We start from the raw sequence: 19,120 nt of genomic DNA, 5'->3' as shown, positions 1-19,120 counted from the left end.
ACTTCACTTAGTATGATAATCTCTAGGTCCATCTACATTGCTGCAATGGCATTGTTCCATTCTTTTTAAGGGCTAATTAGTATTCCATCGTGTATATACATAATACAATATCTTCTTTATCCATTCATTTGTTAATGGACACTTAGGTTGCTTCCATGTCTAGGCTATTGTAAATAGTGCCACTGTGAACATTGGGGTGCACATATCTTTTTGAATTAGTTTTCATCTTTTCTGGATAGATGCCCGGGAGTAGAATTGCTGGATCATATGGCAACTCTATTTTTAGTTTTCGAAGGAACCTCCTTTCTGTTTTCCATAGTGGCTGCACCAATTTACATTCCCACCAACAGTGTGGGAGGTTTCCCTTTTCTCCACACTGTCTCCAGCATTTATTATTTGTAGACTTTTTGATGATGGCCGTTCTGACTAGTGAAACACCGAATGCTTTGTTGCTCCTCTGGATCCTCCCTCCTCTTCCCTTCCTATCCAGCTGGCTTGTTCATTCATTCAGTGTGTACCTAACGAGGGCCTACTCTGTGCGGACCCTGGGACGGGCACCCAGTTCTCTGTGCTGGAAACCTTGAAGTCACTTTTGCTTCTGCAAGGAGTTGTCACTGTTGAGTGAGTCCATGGCCCTAGTTAATGTCTTTCATGACATCCTGAAGCAGGAGGCTGAAAACACAGATTTTTTAGTAGTTCAACGTGGGTTCAAATCATGTTCTTTGTCACACTGCAGTATGTATGGTAGCCTTTAGGAAGTTACTGACTCTCTCTTAGTCTATTTCCTTTCTGGAAAATGATACTAAACAATACCCACCACAGGGTTGTTGTACAGATCAAATTGGATAATACGTGCAAAACACCTTAGCTTCAGTGAGGATGTGTTTGCGGGCTGACAGCAAGGAAAGGATATCCCAGGCAGAGGCCTCAAAATAGACAGTCTCTGAGACGGGAAACTGCAGAGTACATTCAGAATGCCTCGAGGACAATGTCCTGGGCAGTGGGGCGGGTCTACTCTGGAGCATGGCAGGACCAGCGGGAACTCATCTGTCTTGCTGAAGAGTTTTAGGAGTGTCCTGTAGGCAGCAGGGAGAACCATGGAAGGGGTTTAAGTTCAGGAGACAGATGATCAGATTTGCGTTTTTGTTGCAGCATGGCAAATGTTGCAAGGGCCAATTTCAGAGGCAGAGAGCCTAATTGGAAGCATGTTTCCACGGCCGAAATGAGGGATGGTGACACCCTGAATCAGGGCAAGACAAGAGCTGGGACAGGAGAGACTGTGCCTAAGAGATGTTGAGCAAGTAGAATTAACCAGGCTTGGTCACCTGTTAGGTTGGAGGTACTGTCTGTGGGAAATGAGGAGTCCAGTTGCTTGGGTAACTCAGTGCCTGGGAGTGCCATTCACTATGGTTGAAACCACAGAAGGAGGTTGAGGTGGGAAATGATGATCAGGTTAGTTTTGCACATGTCCAAGTTAAGGTTGGGGGAGGGTGGGCATCCAGCTGCCTCCAGGATAGTGATAAAGAGGATAGGCCCGGTGGGAGGGGGGCTGTGGGATGAGAGGAGGCAGGGGACAGACACCCAGAAGGACATCATCGAGTGAGAAGTGGGAGGAGGCAGATAAACCCACAAAGGAGAAGGAAACAGTCAGGGAGGTCAGAGGAGACCCCAGGGGAGGGAGTCAGGAAGCCGGGACAGGGAAGGAAATGTCAGTTTTGTCACAAGGGGTCAAGGAGTTGGGGACTACGCTGGTCCTTTGCATTTGGCTGTGGGAAGGTCACTGTGCCTTCTATCAGCCCTGTCACCGGGAGTGGCAGTCACAGGCCAGTGGAAGGGGGAGGCGGGACCAGGTGGGAGGTGAGAAAGTGGACACTGCACACTGCTCAGTCTTCTGAGAAGCTTGGCTGTGAATCCAAGGAAGGCAGGGGGCAGCTGGGGAGGGGCACAGTGAGGAGGGGGAGCTGCTGGCCTGCCTGTGTGACCTGGAGAGACTGGCGTATGTCTCCCAGCTCTCAGCGAGGAGCCAGTGGAGAGGGAGAGGAAATACCCAGCAGCCAGGTTCTGGTCTGGGTGCCCCAGAGAGGAAGTGCTCTGGCTTAGGGCCTGGGGGGACAGGGTGGGGGATGGAGCGGGTGGAAAGTGCAGGGACCTCCACATGGAGGTGTGGAGCCAAACCTTGGTGTCCTCAATGAAGCCACAGGGGCAGGAAGCTGCAGGACAGTGCCTGGCGCATAGCGGGGCTCAGTTAACATCTGTCAAATTAAAAAGGGGAGACTGCTGTGAACCGAGCATAGGACACAGGCAGTGGCAGATTTCCCATCATCCAGTGCGGAAGGGAACTTTAGAGATCATTAATTTCAGTCTGTGATTATTGGCCATATTCAACGGAAAAAGCATCAGTCGGATCACAGTCTGCTGTTGGCCTCCAGAGCCTTCTAGTCCCCTTCAGATCTGACAGAAACAGAACAACAGTGATGAGATACAGGTCTTCAAGCTCATGAATCTGAAACCCAGGAGACCAATAAAAGGGGATACTTTTAAGTTATGTGTAAATGTGGATATTTTTATGAAGTAGCCATAGAATTCTCAGCTTACAGGGGGATTACTTCACATTGTAGGACATAAATTACATTCAAGAGACAGCTCAAGTTACAGAAAGGCTCACATGCCCTGGGCACGATGGTTGCGTAGGTTGGAGTACCCTCCCGGGCACGTGAAGCCTGCTGTCACAGGGACGTGGGCATCTGGAACATAGGAGGGGTCGCCGGTTCATATGCTTTGGGCCTGTGTGTGCTCAGTCACTCAGTCATGTCCAACTCTGACTCCCCGGACTGTAGCCCACCAGGCTCCTCTATCCATGGGATTTTCCAGGCAAGAATACTGGAGCTGATTGCTATTTCCTTCTCCAGGAGATCTTCCCGACCCAGGGATTGAACCTAAATCTCCTGTGACTCCTGTATTGTCAGGCAGATTCTTTACCACTGAGTCCCTGGCAATTCTGATGCTTTAGGGGTCCACTGCTAAATGAGTTAGGTAGGAGTGTCTTCCCTTCGGGGGATGGACTGAAGGTTCAGGCTGAGTCTTGCTCTGTGCCCTTACTCTCCCTTCTCCTTATAGAAGAAACTGGGCTCAAGTTACATCTTATCTGTTAGGTGAGGACTACTGTGTGTCAGGCATGGAGGATCCAGAGCTAATTGAGACCCGGTCCCTGCCTTTGGAAGCTGCTTGTTCTAGACCTTGATCCACTGCTGATAAGCTTTGGGGTGTGAGGTGTGTGTGTGTGAAACATCGGGTGGCCACAGAGGGCTGGGAACCTCTCACAGGGAGATGAAATTTTAACCAAGGAGTGTGTTCACCAGGAGAAGAGTCCTGGGTATGTTTGGGATGAAACTGACCTGGAGCGTTTCAGGGACATTAAAGAGGAGAGAAAAGAACATCTGTCTGTCTTCCAGGGGAGAAGGGAGCTGCCTCACCCTGGTGGGGCTGGGATCTCTGTCCTTGCCAGCCCCTGAAAGACATTTCCTAATGGTGTCTCTAGCTGGTTGACTGATAGGTTTGAATGGCCTTCACTGGGGCTCATGGATGCCAGTGGCCAAGGTCCTCCTTTAGAACTGAACAGATACGTTGGGGACCCCTGAGATCCTGAAGCCCCCGGATAGCCCCTCTGCCTGCTTGATCTGAGGACATGAGCTCCTTCAGAACCTTAGGACTTGACTGGAATGTTCTGGATAGTGGCCTCCTCTGCCGAGCTCACGTCCATTTCTTGCCCTATGCCCATAGACACTCCCTGGGCAGATGGCCGCACATGAGGGAGACTGGAAATGGGGAATGCATCCAGAGGACAGTGCTTGGCCTCCCACCGACCTGCCTGCACCTGGGCGGCTGAAAGGGAAGGAGGAAAGAGGGGCCAGTGCTGCTCAGTCCGAATACCACGAGTCCGTGTCAGACTACCCTTCAAGGACAGAAAGCTGAGAGGACGGCGCGTTCGCTGCCCCCTCGGTGGCAACGGTGTCGCCTTGCATCTTGTCCAGTGCTGTGTATTTTTTGGAGTGTTGTCATGTATATTGTCAGACCTCTTGCCTGCCTGACTTCACCCCTTTGACTTTTAGGTTTTTACCTCCTCCAGGAAGCTTTCTGGCTGCCCTCACTCCCTGGGCAAGGTGCCCCTTCTAGAAGTTGGCTGGGTTCTAACCCGACACTGTTTCTCACCTGCGTCTGCTCTGACCACAGGTCCGTGGTGGTGAGGACTGGCTCGGATTCTCTGCTCTGTGTCACAGCCAAGAGCACCCGGCACCCAGCAGGGATTCGATAAGTGGAACCAAATGAATGAACAAGCCCAGGGGGCAGTCGGGTAGATGGATTCTTCCTCAGTCCACAGAGGACCAAACTGATACTCTTTAAGACTAGGAGACTGGCCTGAAGTCCCTGGCTTGTGCATCATAAGGGGTCCAGGGTCTTGGCAGGCTGCCCGCTGTGAGCTGGGCTGGCCAGGCCCACTGGGACCCTCTGAATCACCTTCTTGTCCCTTCTTGTCCCCTCTCATCACAGGCCTTGGTCCCAGAGCCTCTTCACACTCAGATCTGCAACTGGCCATGGATTGCCATGGTTACCACTCCAGCCTTGGCAGTCTCTGTGTGACATTTTGGTTTTATTTGCTAAATATTTGAACACTTGGCTTTAACCCTTTCTGCCCCAGAGAGGGCTTTCCTGCCATGTTGCCTTTCCTTAGGGGTGGTGGTCTCCTGCTGCCATCTCGGGGCCCCACAGAGCCCAAGGGCGGCGTGCCTAGGGAGCAGCAAGGCTGTTTCTCAGCGGCCTGTGTTGACTTTCTGTTTTGGCAGTTGGAAATGTCATCCTGTGTCATGCTTCTTGACAGGGTGTGTGCTACGTCTATTAACAGGTGTGAAAACCATTGCCCTGGGCATGTTCAGACTTGCCCCAGCCTAGAGGGCCAGTCCCAGACTTCCGGAGTCAGCTGCCTGCAGCTCCATTGACTTCCAGGCAGTCATCTCTTGCCAAGTCCTCCAGAAGCTTCCTCAGCTCCAGGACTCCAGGATGTCAGAGGTGTCCTCTTCCTTGACCCTGACAGGGGGACAGAGGGGAAACTGCTTTCGGGAGGAGTCACTGTTTGCAAATGGGGAGGTGGTGTCACCTCTCCTCCCACTCCTCTTCCCCTGCTGGTTCAAGATGAGGTGGTGCCTGGGAGGCTGAATCCACCCAGCTGTGCGTTAACTTGGAAACCACACACCTAGCCTTGGGAAAAGAGGAGGGCTGAGGCATACTTCTCAAGAAGCTTCCGCTGTAATTCAGGGATACAAGAGATCATTGTCCCAACACAGACAGCTAATGAGTGACGGGGGCAGAAAAATAGCCCGTCTGCCCCATCCAAGGCACTTCCTCCCAACAAGCCTCTGCCCCCTTTGCATGGTGCGAGGGGCCTGGTCTGTCTGAGGTACTGTTCACAGTGTGAGTTTGGGTGGGCTACTTCTCTCTCTACCTGAGTTTTGTCACCTGTAAAGTAGGTAGATTAGATCAGATGATCTCTGGGGCCTCTGATTGTATCCAGTATTCCATGTTGGAAGGATGCTCATGATAAGGAGAGAAAAATGTAGACAGAGTGGCTATGCATTTTTTTTTTAATATTTATCTTTATTTTTTTATTTGGCTGCACCAGATCTTAGTTGTGGAATGGGAGGTCTTCGGTCTTCACTGTGGCACGCAAACTCTTAATTGTGGCATGCAGGATCTAGTTTCCCCCACTAGGGGTTGAATCTGGGTCCCCTGCATTGGGAGCCCAGAGTCATAGCCACTGGACCACCAGGGAAGTCCCTGAATGGTTTTTGATAGCAAGAACGGATAAAGTTTGCATTCAGGAAGCCCTCGTGTGGGACTGTCCAAGCAACCTGTCCCTTCTCCTAACTGCCTCCCTTCTCTGTCCAGAAAGGGAGCTGGCTATCCCCTTAATATAGCCTTGAACTTGAAATAGCAAACAATCAAAAGGACAGTTCTTTGGCTCCAACATACTTAAGTTTAAAGGTGACTCCTCTTAAGTCTCTTACAAATATAATCTGGTCAGACATCTTAAAGCTTTTAGGATAATGAAAGTCAGTGACCGAATTCCCTTCCTCAGCACTCAGTTCCAACCTCCTTTCCATGAATACAAACTCCCACTTCTTCAAAGTCACTGGGGAGCAAATGTTCAACTTAATAGAATATTCTGTTTCCCTATGAGTGCAGATGTGCACTGTCCATGACTTTTCCAGAGTTAATTCATTCTATTTTGTATTGTTCTTTTAAAAATATTTATTGATGTATTTGACTGTGCTGGGTGTTAGTTGCAGCATGCAGGATCCTTTAGCTGTGGCATGTGGGATCCAGTTCCCTCACCAGGGATAGAGCCCTGGGCCCACTGCATTGGAAGCGTGGAGTCTTGGCTGCCAGACCACCAGGGAAGTCCCCACGCTACTTTTGTACAGTTGTTGTTATGTTTTCAGACGAGGATCTCTTCAGTTCTACGTCAGGGATGGGTGTCAGATCCCCCGTGCCGCGTTCTGGACCCTGCAGGCGAGGGAACCCCACTGCCTGGGGATGTGTGCTTGGAAAGCACCACAGGGACCTGGGGCTGCCTTCCAATTAAGACACGTCTTGCTCAGTTGTGAGCTCTATGAGGGCCGTGCTTCCTCGTAACCGTCTCAGTGGCTGTCCCTGCTGTATTGATCAAGGGGGCTGCACAGAGTAGGAGTGCAGTGATTCTGAATCTGAGCTAAAGATAACTGACTCTCTGAGGGCTTGGGAAATTGGAAGGCATGGTAGAATTTTTACTGTTTGGAGACTTCATTGCATTATATGACCAAGAAAATGCTGGTAATTCTAGTCTCTGTTCAGCAGGAACCTGGTGAAATGACATCTTTTTTGTTTTTAAGAGAATAGATGGCAAAATCACCACTGCTCAAATTCTCCCAAACCTAATAATTGGAAAAGAGATGAAATGTGCCGAGTTTATCTTAGAATTAAAGAATTCAATACAATTCAGTCCAGCAGAATTCCATTTCCTCTGAACACATCACTGGTCCAAACCTGGTGGGTGTGGGGGGGGGACCCTGCCCCCAGTTGTAACTTTGTCATTAAGTTTTTTTAATTGTTGTGAATGGGTATATACCATCTACCATTTTAGCTGTTTCTCAGTGTGCAGTCCAGCCAGTGGGAGTGAGTTCATCTATGTTGTTGGGCAGCCACCATCACTGTGCATCTTTAGAACTGACTTTGTCAGTATTTTTAAAGATTTTTTTTTTTACACAGACCATTGTTAAAGTCTTTATTGAATTTGTTACAGATTTTTTCTGTTTTAGGTTTTGGTTTGTTGGCCATGAGGCATGTGGGATCTTAGCTCTTAGACAAGGGTTTGAACCTGTACCCATTGCATTGGAAGGCAAAATCTTAACCACTGGCTACTACAGAAGTCCTGACTTTGTTACTTTTATGTAACCTTCAGGCACCTGATGGCTCATGGGTGTGTGGGCTGCCCCTCTGAGTCTAGGGGACTTTTTTCACACTCTCATCTCCTACCAGCCTACCCGCCTCACCATGTCAGTCCCTGAAATTACCTTCACCCTGTCTTGACACCCTTATATCACAGGCCCAGGTTCTGATTCCAAGTTTAGATTTGAAAAAAGGTTTGTAAGCCAACAAATGACAAGAGTGCCAGGCTCTATTTGTTGATCTCTTATGTGCCAGAAATTGTGTCCTTTGTGATCTCAATGGATCCTCAGGTCAGTCCTGTGAGGTGAATTCTGTTACTGTCCCTGCTTTATAGATAGGACAACTGAGGTCTAAGAAGGTAAGTGACGGGGCCAAAGTCATGTGGCTGGTGAGAGACAGAGCTGGACTCAAGTGGACTATCTCCAGGCCCGTTAAGCTCTCTAGGCCTGTTAAACTCTCATTAGGTGAGAGCTCCATCCTTGATCTGTCTCTCCTGCCCCTAGTTCCCGCAGGATGAGAAGGCAGCTTGAAATTTGGGCTCAGCCATGGGGACTCCTCTCCAAAAAAGGGCAAGAGCGAACATGACAAAGCCCAGGGCAGAAAAACAACCCAGACGCTGTTGGTCCAACCCTGCAGCAGCACCCCAGGCCCTTAGCCCCAGTTCCAGTTCCAGGAGGGAGCCCCAGCCTCTGCTGTGCCCTGTGGTGGCCGCTCTGCCTGTTAGAAACCCTTTCCCTTGGGAGGGAAATTTGGGGGAGAATGGATACATCTGTGAGGCTTCCCAGGTGGCTCTAGTGGTAAATAACCTGCCTGCCAATGCAGGAGACATAAGACCTGGGTTTGAGCCCTGGGTTGGGAAGATCCCCTGGAGGAAGGCTTGGCAACCCACCCCAGTATTCTTGCATGGAGAATCCCATGGACAGAGGAGCCTGGTGGGCTACAGTCCACAGCGTCTCAAAGAGCCCAACACAACTGAAGCGACTTTGCACGCGCGCACAGACACATGTATATGTATGGCAAGTCCCTTCACGTTCATCTAAAACTATACCCCAATACCAAATAAAGAGTTAAAAAAAGAAAGAAAGAAGTCCCTTCCTTATCCTAATTCCCCTCTTGTCCTCCCCTTGGGTCCCAGGCCTACCCCAAGGATGAGGTCCAGCACCCTCGGGGAGCTGCTGCTGCTGCTAAGTCGCTTCAGTCGTGTCCGACTCTGTGCAACCCCATAGACGGCAGCCCACCAGGCTCCCCCGTCCCTGGGATTCTCCAGGCAAGAACACTGGAGTGGGTTGCCATTTCCTTCTCCAATGCATGAAAGTGAAAAGTGAAAGTGAAAAGTTAAAGTGAAGTCGCTCAGTCGTGTCCAACCCTTAGCGACTCCATGGACCGCAGCCCACCAGGCTCCTCCGTCCATGGGATTTTCCAGGCGAGAGTACTGGAGTGGGGTGCCATCGCCTTCTCCACCTCAGGGAGCTAGGGGCTGCCAATTCTAAGTGGATTTCCATCAAGACTGGGTGATGCTTTGGTTTCCCTGCTTTCCCTCCTGATCCCTGCTTGGCTAGAGCCTTTTTTGAAGCTCTGGCTGCCTGGCTGGGTGCCCTATTGGGTCTTGCTCTTTTTTGTCCTTCCCCAACCCCCACCTTCTAAGAGACTGGCTCCTACTTCTCTGCTAGCCGCTTGGCCCTCAGGGCTTCCTTGATGGCTCAGCTGGTAAAGAATCCGCCTTCAGTGTGGGAGACCTGGGATCGATCTCTGGGTTAGGAAGCTCTCCTGGAGAAGGGGATGGCTACCTACTCCAGTGTTCTGGCCTGGAGACTGTATAGTCCATGGAGTCCGCAGAGTCAGACACAACTGAGTGACTTTCACTTTCTGGCCCTCAGAACTCAGTTCAGTTCAGTTCAGTTCAGTCGCTCAGTTGTGTCCGACTCTCCGCGACTCCATGAATCACAGCACGCCAGGCCTCCCTGTCCATCACCAACTCCCGGAGTACACTCAAACCCATGTCCACAGAGTCGGTGATGCCATCCAGCCATCTCATTCTCCGTCGTCCCCTTCTCCTCCCGCCCCCAACCTTTCCCAGTATCAGAGTCTTTTCCAGTGAGTCAACTCGTCGCATGAGGTGGCCAAAGTATTGCAGTTTCAGCTTTAGCATCAGTCCCTCCAATGAACATCCAGGATTGATCTCCCTTAGAATGGACTGGTTGGATCTCCTTGCAGTATAAGGGACTCTCAAGAGTCTTCTCCAACACCACAGTTCAAAAGCATCGATTCTTCGGCGATCAGCCTTCTTCACAGTCCAACTCTCACATCCATACATGACCACGGGAAAAACCATTGCCTTGACTAGACGGACCTTGGTTGGCAAAGTAATGTCTCTGCTTTTCAACATACCATCCAGGTTGGTCATAACTTTCCTTCCAAGGAGCAAGCGTCTTTTAATTTCATGGCTGCAATCAGCATCTGCAGTGATTTTGGAGCCCAAAAAAATAAAGTCTGACACTGTTTCCACTGTTTTTCCATCTATTTCCCATGAAGTGATGGGACCAGATGCCATGATCTTTGTTTTCTGAATGTTGAGCTTCAAGCCAACCTTTTCACTCTCCTCTTTCACTTTCATCAGGAGGCTTTTGAGTTCCTCTTCACTTTCTGCCATAAGGGTAGTGTCATCTGGGCTGCGTTTGGCCTTCCCTTTGGACACTCAACATTTGGCTGCCAGTGTCCTGGATGCGTCAGGCGTCAGCAGCCTTCTCAGTTTCCCCACCCCTCCTTCCTCCTCCTTCCAACGGTCCCGGTGGTAAGGGGTCAACAGTTTCACACCGAAGTCCACCTGGATTGGACACAGGACTTCCCATTGTCTTCTGCTGCCCATATGAAACATCCCCTGCTTCCCTGGCACTCATCAGAGCCCTGTGTCCATCCTGCCCACTGCTCTGCCCAGTGCCCTTGGTCTGCACCTGCCTGGGGGTGTGAGTTGCTCAGAACAGCGGACCGCCACTCATTCCATTACTACAGCCAAAGACAGCTAGTGCCCTGACTGGGACAGAAACCCATTAGTCCACATTGAATGGAATGTTTGCTAAAACCCTCTGTCTTCTACACAGAGCTGCCAAGCCAAGCCTCAGGCCACCACCCCCTTGTCCCCGAGCTCCCACCCTTGCTTGTCCAGTTGGCTTTTGGAGACGAGAGCTGCGCCTGGCATCTGCATCTGAGCCTTTCCCCCACGTTCATTTGGTTTCAGCCCCTCACTCTAGTCTGTCTGGGTCTGTTAGCATCTCACTCAGCAGCCTGTGTTTGGGGCCCTCCTGGCTTCATGTCTTCTCACATTTGATAAGCTTGACTGTGATAGCTTCATGCAAGCCATTGATACAAATGTGGCACCGGAAATGGAATCCAGGGAAGTAAACTTCCCTTTGTTGAATTAAAGGCAGGAGGTATAGAGAAGAAGAAATTCAAGGCTTTGCAAATCTTTCTCATTCTAAGCATTTTGTGGCCTCCCCCGGCTATGGTGCTATGCGCCCTCCCACCCACCTTCCCCCATAAGCCCAGCCTTGGGCACAGCGTGTCAGTGTTTATTGGCCGGTGCTCCGGTGTTGGGTGGGAGTCGTGAGCTGCCCAGTGGACCCCATCTTGTGCTCCTCGCCGTCTGTGAATGAAAGGGTGAGGTAGGTGCTTGGCCACCTGGCAGGATTGGGTCGTCACAACGCTGCCCCAGCAGCCTGTGTCGCAGGAGAGTGTTGCCTGGACTCCAACATTCCTGAAGTCACTCTCGGCTGCAGCAGCTGGACTTGGCCGTGACTGCTGGCCAGCAGCTGCACTGGCCACAGGCACAGCCAGAGATCAGTGGGCCGCCACGGTGGAGCCATCAGCCAGGCGCAGAGTGGCCGCAGCCTCTGAGCTCAGCACCCCTCGGCTGCTCCGTGGGGAGGGTGGGGGGAGGTGGGTGAGCCCCTGATGCTGGCCCTCTGTGTGTACCCACACAGTCTGCCTCTCGCAACCCTCAGGGCCCCCATTTGTGTAACCAGGGTGGGGAGCTAAGTGCTCTCCAAGGCGCCTCTCAGCTCTCTCTTGTGCCTCTTGCCAGAATGTACTAGAATCCTTGTTGATTTGAGAGCAAAGAGAAATGACCACTTTCGGGTGTGTGTGTGGAATGAGGGGGAGTAGGGGGAGGGCAGGGCCATATTTGTCTTCCTGCTGCTGTTAGAAATAGCAACCGCTCTCCGCCTCCCCTGAGGACTGGACAAAAGGTGATTAATTCATCTGACACAGAGCTATTGAAGGTCTGTTATGAGCCTGGCACCACGTGGACGGCAAGGCCCCTGCCCTAAGCAGGCTTGTGATCTAATGGGGAGATAAGCACTCAGATCCTTACCGCCTGGGGTGACAAATGCTGGGGCTGAGCTGTGAGTATGGGTGTGGGTACACCGGGGCCTTGCCCGGGGGTGGAAATGAGGCCGCTGCCTCTGGGGCCTTTGAGTTGGGCCTTGAAGGCTGGGTGAAGTTTCTGCAGATGTGGGCGGGATGAGGTGCTTGAGGGAAAGAGACCTGCTGGAGGAGATGAGGAGAGCAGAGGGCAACTCAGGGCTTCTGGGAAATGGGAGGGATGCATCTGGCCATAGAGGCAGTGGTTGGAAGCGAGAACAAATGGAAAGGCTGAGGGGCTTCCCTGGAGGCTCAGGGGTGAAGAGTCCACATGCCAGTGCAGGAGATTCTGGTTTGGAAGATACTACATGCCTCAGAGCGACCCAGAACCTGGCAAGCAGGATCAGGAGAGATGCAGCATCCTTGTCTACAGTGGTAGCAGTCCTTGAGTGTTTATCAGAAAGGGCTCACAGATCTGGTGGTGGGGTGGGGGGTGGGGAAGGAAGCCAGACAATTGATCCCCACGTTGCATCAGCAAAGCATTTCATGTAAGACTGAGAAACCTTCAGTAGTCAGCGTTAAGACCAGAAGTGGGGCTGGGGGTGGGAGGACTGGTGGAGATTTTGGTGGAAAGCCACTCCTTCTGCAAGCTTAGGCCCCTGCTCTGACTTTAAAGCACACTACTGAGCTTGAGGAAATGATGAAGAGCTCCTTCCTTGGGGGATCTTTAGACAAAAAGATGACAGCTACCTGTTAAGCTCTTGTTCGAGACAGAGAGGAATGGAAAAATACCCCTCCAGAACCTGGGGTTCTGTGATCTCATTGACGGAACACGACCCCACCAGGAGCCAGGGCCTCTTGGGGAGCCCGGTTTGTCTTGTTCTATCAGATCTTTTTAGATACTTAACTGCACCAATGAGATTTACAAGAACCTCAGGATTTTACAGTTTTGCTCTTATTGTTCTCTAACCCAGCCTCTGCCTAAATATACACGGCTCCCCAGCAGCTTCCCTCAGGCAGGGAGTTCGCGGCCTTCCTCTGCCTACGGGATTGGGGAGGCGGTGTGGCGGGAACGGCCACCCTCCTGGAGTGTTGGCGGGCTCCTGTCCCCAAGGCCCAACGTGTCACCTGCAGGAGCAGTGACATCACCTGAGGCTGATGTGGGAGCTTCTCAGTTTGTAGTGAGTTTGAAAGGTGCGAACGCCAGGGAGGTGGAGGAGGAGACATGCTGCCTGGGGCTTGTAAAGGAGCCTCTGACTTCAGACAGGCACTACTCCTGCCCCTGGTGGTTTATCTGGAAGAGCCTGTCACAGTCACCCTGCGTCTGTGCCATTTTTTTCGCCTCTTCTCGGTTCCTTTTCAAACCTCTTATCAGCCTCATCTAAGCCTGCCTCGTTCCACCTTCTCTTCTGTCTTCTCTGGCTCTCCTTTCTTGCTCGTTTCAACCTTCCCTGCCCTTTGTATCTGAACGTGGGATGCCTGTCACTGTGGGCTGGCTTCATGGATGTGTGTGGCTTTCAGGCTGAATGGACAGGGCTGAATTGACAGCCGATACTGCCTGGCTCTGGAAAAAGAGAGGAGGACAATGGGGGACAGGATCTCTTCTAGCCGAGAACATTCTGATCTGGGTGTCATTTCAGGATAAATTTAGTTCCCAGGGCTGGTGCAACATTCTAATTTGGTGGGAGTCCTTGGGCGCCTATGGTGGGGAGGGAACGGGCCTCTTCTCACCGGCCTGGTCCATTTCAGGGGACCATGTGAAATCCAGGTTTGTGATCATTACGTAGAATTGCAATTGTGGCCATGCCGCGCTGACCCAAGATTGATTCATCTGGGGTGAAATTTCCTTCAAACGCCTTCTAGTTTGTGGTTTTGAAGCTTCTGCACTTTCGTGGCTGGCCCACTTCAAGGTATAAATACCGATTAACAGTTTGTACTAGTTGTGTTCTCATGCTCCCCAGATTAAATCAATAATGACTAAAATATTAATTGGACCTTTATGAAAAGAAAATGAGATATGGTACAGAGTGGAGACTTCTAAAGTTGGAATCAAAAGTTTGAATCTCATGATGTTCTGATGCTAGCTCTGATGCTAATGGGTGACCTCAGGTGACGCACTGAACTTCCCCAAGTGTGTTTTCTCCTCTGTAGGATGAGATCATCATGGCCACAAGGAGGGTCGTGAGCATCAGCTACAAGAATTGGGGAAAGGGCCCATGAGAGCCTGGCGTAAACAGGGGGCTTGACAGAGGTTTAATTTTAGACCTTCCTTGTCAAACCCAACCCTCTGCTCTTGGCCTGGTGGTCCAGCTCTCGCCTGCTGTTGGCAACTGTTGAGGTGCTGGACAGCTGTAGTCTTTTAGAGTAAGTCTCCGAGGCCCTGGCTGACCATTCCCACGATGGTGGTCAGGAAGACTCCCTGGGGGCCTCTCTTTGCCAGTCTTTCCCCTTCTCCCCTCCCTCGCCCCATTTCCTGTTGATTCTCACCAACAGAGTCAGGAAGCAGAAACACTGGTCCACGCTGTGTTAATGGGCACTACAGGGCTCCGGGGAGCCTCTTGCTCTGTCCAAGAAAGACGGGCTGGTTCCTACCAGTGTGGGCCCAAGGTCACAGAGCCTCTTACTGGCACCCGGGGACTGGAGCCACTCAGCCATCTCAGGAGCTGGGAGTGGATCCAGGGATGATGGGTAGAGAGTGGGTAGCCCTGTGACAGGTGCATGGAATGCAGGAGGAAGCAGCTCCCTGACAGGATGGTGATGGTGATCATGCATGCATGCGAGCATACTAGTTGAGTCTGACTCTTTGCAACCCCATGGACTATAGCCCACCAGGCTCCTCTGTCCATGGAAGTTTCCAGGCAAGAATATTGGAGTGGCTTGCCGTTTCCTACTCCAGGGGATCTTCTCCACCCAGGAATCGAACTCTTGTCTCCTGTGTCTCCTGCACTGGCAAACAGATTCTTTACCACTGAGCCACCTGGGATGCCCATAAAAGTGATCACAGCAACTAAAAATTACAAAGTGCTAAGAGTTGAGCTACAAGTTTTTCAGCATTTATCTTATTTAATCTTCATATTCTTCCCAATTTACTCCCATTCATCCTGTATTAGTTTCTGATTACTGCTATAACAAATTATCACAAACTATGGGGTCACACAGAATCGGACATGACTGAAGTGACTTAGCAGCAGCAGCAGCAGTGGCTTAAAACAGCACCAATTTATCATCTTATAGTGCTGGGGTCCAAAATGAGTCTTATTAAGCTAAAATCAAGGTGTCAGCAAGTCTGCGTTTTCCAGAGGCCCTGGGGAGAAATCATTTCCTGTCTTTTCCAGCTTCTAGAAGCTGTCTGCCCTTCCATCTTCAATTGCCCAAGGTTTTCTCGCATGGTATCACTCTAACAATGACTATTCTGGTCTCCCTCTTCCACTTTTAAGGACCCTTCTGATTACACTGTATCCACCCGGATAATCCAGGATAATCTCCATATTTTAAAGTCAAGTGATTAGCCATCCTAATCCATCTGCTTCCTTAATTCTGCTTTGCCATATACCGTACTCACCGGTTCTGGTGATGAGGATGTGGACATTTGGGGGAGCCATTATTCTGCCTACCACAATCCCCTATTTGTAGATGAGGAAACTGAGGCTTGGCTGTTACATAACATTCCCAAAGTCATGTAGCCAGTAAGTGGCAAGGTTGGAATTTGAGATGGAGCTGCATGATCTAAAACCTGTTTTCATTTTAAAGGGCTCCCAAGGAAAACAGAGAAAACACATGTCCCCAGAATGACCCCAAACAGTCAACCACAGTGAGGGACGGGCAGATGGAAGGAACATGCCCAGTCTGAAGCCCCCAATACCATTTTAGCTCAGGATGGAAGAACAGACTGCTCTGTGAATAACACTGCATAAACTGAACCAGCAGTCCTCAAACTTGGCTGGGTGCTGGAATCACCTAGGGAACTTTAAAATAATACTGGTGCCTCGGTCCCACCCCCAGAGATTGGGATTTAATGCTCTGGGGAGGCACTGAGTGTGGGGGTTTTTCCAAGCTCCCCAGGTGCTTCTAAAACACAGCAGGGTGTGGGAATCACTGCTTTGGGCTAATTCACCATGCCCTCCAGAATTATGGCAGTCTCTTGTGACCATGCCCGGGGCACACCCCTCCCACCCCGAGCACTTTGCTCTGGGGCCCTTGCCCAGGATAGCCGTGTCTCCCCTGTTTCTTCCTGGCAGCCTCCCTTGCACCCTGGCTATGTATAAGCCACATCCTCTGTACACAGAGGAACTTCCACTTGGGAAAAAGGCATACTTTCCTTGTGCATCTCTCGTATGGCCCATGTATGGCTCTGCGTCTCCTTCTGTATGGCTGTCTGCAGAATTGAATTTTATTAATTTCCCCATTGCACATGTTATACGTCTCTAAAGGGTCCCTCTGAGAAAATACAATAACTGTTTCTTAGGGAGTCTGCATCTGTTCAACTTGAGAGGTGGGGATTACAGATCAGACTCTGAAACCAGGCTTCCCTGGTGGCTCAGACAGTAAAGGGAGGGCCTGTCTGCAATGTGGGAGACCTGGGTTTGATCCCTGGGTTGGGAAGATCCCCACGAGAAGGAAATAGCAGCCCACTCCAATACTCCTGCCTGGAAAGCCCATGGGCAGAGGAGCCTGGTAGGCTACAGTTCATGTCGAAAAGAGTCAGACATGACTGAGAGACTTCACTTTCACTTTTAAACCAGACTACCTCGGTTCAAATCCCAGCCCTACCAGTTCCTGCTGTGAACTTGGAGTGAGTTATTCTGTCTCTCTTTGCCTCAATTTCCTCTGTTTAAAAAAATAAGGGTAACAATAGTACCTATCTATACCTAGGGTTGGAGTGCAAATGCATGGTTTTATCTACATAAAAGGGATTAACAAGAAAGGTGTCTGGCACATAGGAGGACTATTTAGGTATTTGCTAGTATTACTACCCCTCATCCTGCTGTCACTACTGTTCTCTTGACCTGCTCTGTGGGATTCAGTTACAGTCAACAAACGCTGATGACCTACTCGGTGCCAGGACAGGAAAGAAGAAGTGTTCCTGACCCTCAAATAGTTCCTGGTCTTGGGAGGGAGTGAGGAGGAGTCAAACAGGTGGGCAACTCTTTGTAATACAGTGTGAAAAGTTTGAACCGAATTGCTAAGGGATGATAAAAACAGGGATGTCCCTGATGTGGGGATTCAATGGGGGCCACAGATGGGAAGGTGTGTTGTGAATTCTAAGCACTGAAACATTTCCATGGGCTTTTGTCCCTACCAGCTACACTTGCAAAGTTGTGGTCTGTAAAAACTTTCTGTGAACTATTGCGTGAAGAGTAAATTCAGATAAATCATGCTAGTGCTTGCTAGTGAATGCATTAATATGTCCCAGTTCCTGCTGAGGATGCCCCTTGACGGGAGAACCTACCCCTGAAGAAAGGGTTACCATCCCAGGTTGCAGGTGGTAGTCCCAGGAGGGTTGTCATGCAAACGAAGGTGAGGGGGTGGGAGGGGGGAGGGGGTGTGGGGCTAAGGGTGGGGAGGGCAATAGCAGAAATGAATGTGGAGTTCAGAGTTGCTTGGAAAACCCTGGACTTCGACCTTAACACCCCCAAGGAGAGGGACAGCAAGTGCCCAGATGGGAAGCTGGGTTAGTGGGGAAGGAGAGGGTAAAGCCGGGCTCTTTGGAGGAGCCCTCCCATTCCTTCGGAGCCAAGTGGCTGGTGGCTCCACCCACACCCTCTCCTGGCTCAGGGCCCCCTTGCTGGGTGCTGGCCCTTGTTACTGGCAGGCAGCTGCAGTGTATCTGCCAGTTGTGGGAACAGCTGTGCACAGCCAAGGGTCCGAGTTGTCCCCAGCGTGTTTCCATTCCCGCCTGGGTGAACAAACATGCTTAGTAACAGGACTCAACACTCCTTGGGTTCAAGCTGTAAAATAGGCACTCAGAGGCCTGTCTGCCTGTTGAGGACACTGTGGTGAATGCTTGATAGGCTTGGGGGTTTTCTGGTTTAGAAAAAAAGTCCACCTGTCTTGGGAAGACAGATGTTCATGAGTATGTTTATGGGGGCTTTGCCCAAGCCAATCATGATTCTAGATCCTTACCAAAATGACAGGCGTCAATTCGGACCCACAACTCAGGATGTTACTATCAGAAAATTTCGACCCCACCTCTGTTGGGACAGCCTGCTCCACACTGCCAACCTTTAACCTTTCAGCTGCAGCCCTGGTGTGACTTGTGGCAAAATGTTTGCAGTAGTCTGGGGCACTCTCCTAATCCATCCGTGTGCCTTACAGGTGGTCAGATGTTTCCTTGTGCCTTGGCCACTGGAGTCTCTAGGAATCTATGTAGGGAAGAAGAGCCCTCGGGCTCACTGGTGGGGAGACCCAGGGGGATTTCGGAGACACTTCCCCGGTCCTGGCCAGGGCCCAAAGCCCAGTGCCGTACAGTCAGGCAGAGGCCATGAGACGGGAGGGCTCCACCCCAGCAAGAGGCATTTCACACCCTTGGTGAGACGGGATAGAGGCCAGAGTCGTGACTCATCTTGTGCAACATGATAAGGACCCTCACAAAGACAGGCAGTCTCTCCCTCCCATCCGGTCAGAGCAACTACTTGAAGAGGTTAGAGAATAAGGCCGCGGAAGAAGCCTCCAAGTGACCCCAGAGGAAACTGGTGGGGCCACTGGGATGTCATGGTGCCCATGTGAGCCTGAGGCAGCAGGTGGGGCCGTGCAGACCAACACAGGTTTCCTGGGGTTGAGTCTGATAACCTAGCAGTGGCTGGAGTGTTGCAATAGATGGATTCTATTTTTTTCTGTAACATTCTAAATATTTTGTTTGCCCCATCTTCTAGGGTTATGAATGGTAGTATGCACTGGTAGTCTTCCTAAAACCTGACTCTGAATAGGTCCTCCTCTCTTCACACATTCTTACCCTTTGGTGACTTCTAAATGAATCTAAACCCCAAACCTGGGTCTCAAGGCTCCAGTGTGGCTGGGCTCCCTGCTGCCTGGGTCCTGCCCCAGGCTGGCTGCCCGTGATTACTGAACACGGCTCAGATCTCAGCTGCCCTCATCCCTGCGTTTATGCAGGCTCTGCTCCTTCCTGGCTGGAGAGTGAACTCCTGGACGTGGGGCAGTGTCCTGTGCTTCTCCGTGCAGTTTTGGGTGAACACTGTGTGTTTGCACTGACCAGATCAGGATACGCATCGGTGGTCAGTGCCTCTCCTGCCGAGACACAAGTGGGTCTGGTATGGGCCCCGCTCTG

General features: G+C 50.9%; 1 protein-coding gene across 4 annotated transcripts in view; it reads left to right on the top strand.

Annotated features, from left to right (window-relative positions):
* KCNN3 (potassium calcium-activated channel subfamily N member 3) overlaps positions 1 to 19,120 on the top strand; it is a 173,563-nt gene that overhangs the window by 49,585 nt on the left and 104,858 nt on the right. The window contains exon 1 of one of the 4 annotated variants that reach the window (XM_088835830.1): positions 11,760 to 11,876. The exons of the other annotated variants lie outside the window; for them this stretch is intronic. The gene's annotated coding sequence lies outside the window, so the exon portion shown is untranslated. Of the gene's footprint in view, positions 1 to 11,759; positions 11,877 to 19,120 lie in introns of those variants that run through there. 4 annotated transcript variants of the gene reach the window in all.

The sequence above is a fragment of the Moschus berezovskii genome, chromosome 4, assembly GCF_049115385.1.
Source record: "Moschus berezovskii isolate FMDL1 chromosome 4, NW_MosBer_1.0, whole genome shotgun sequence".
NCBI classification, from domain to species: Eukaryota; Metazoa; Chordata; class Mammalia; order Artiodactyla; family Moschidae; genus Moschus; species Moschus berezovskii.
This window is presented reverse-complemented; position numbering and strand designations above follow the sequence as displayed.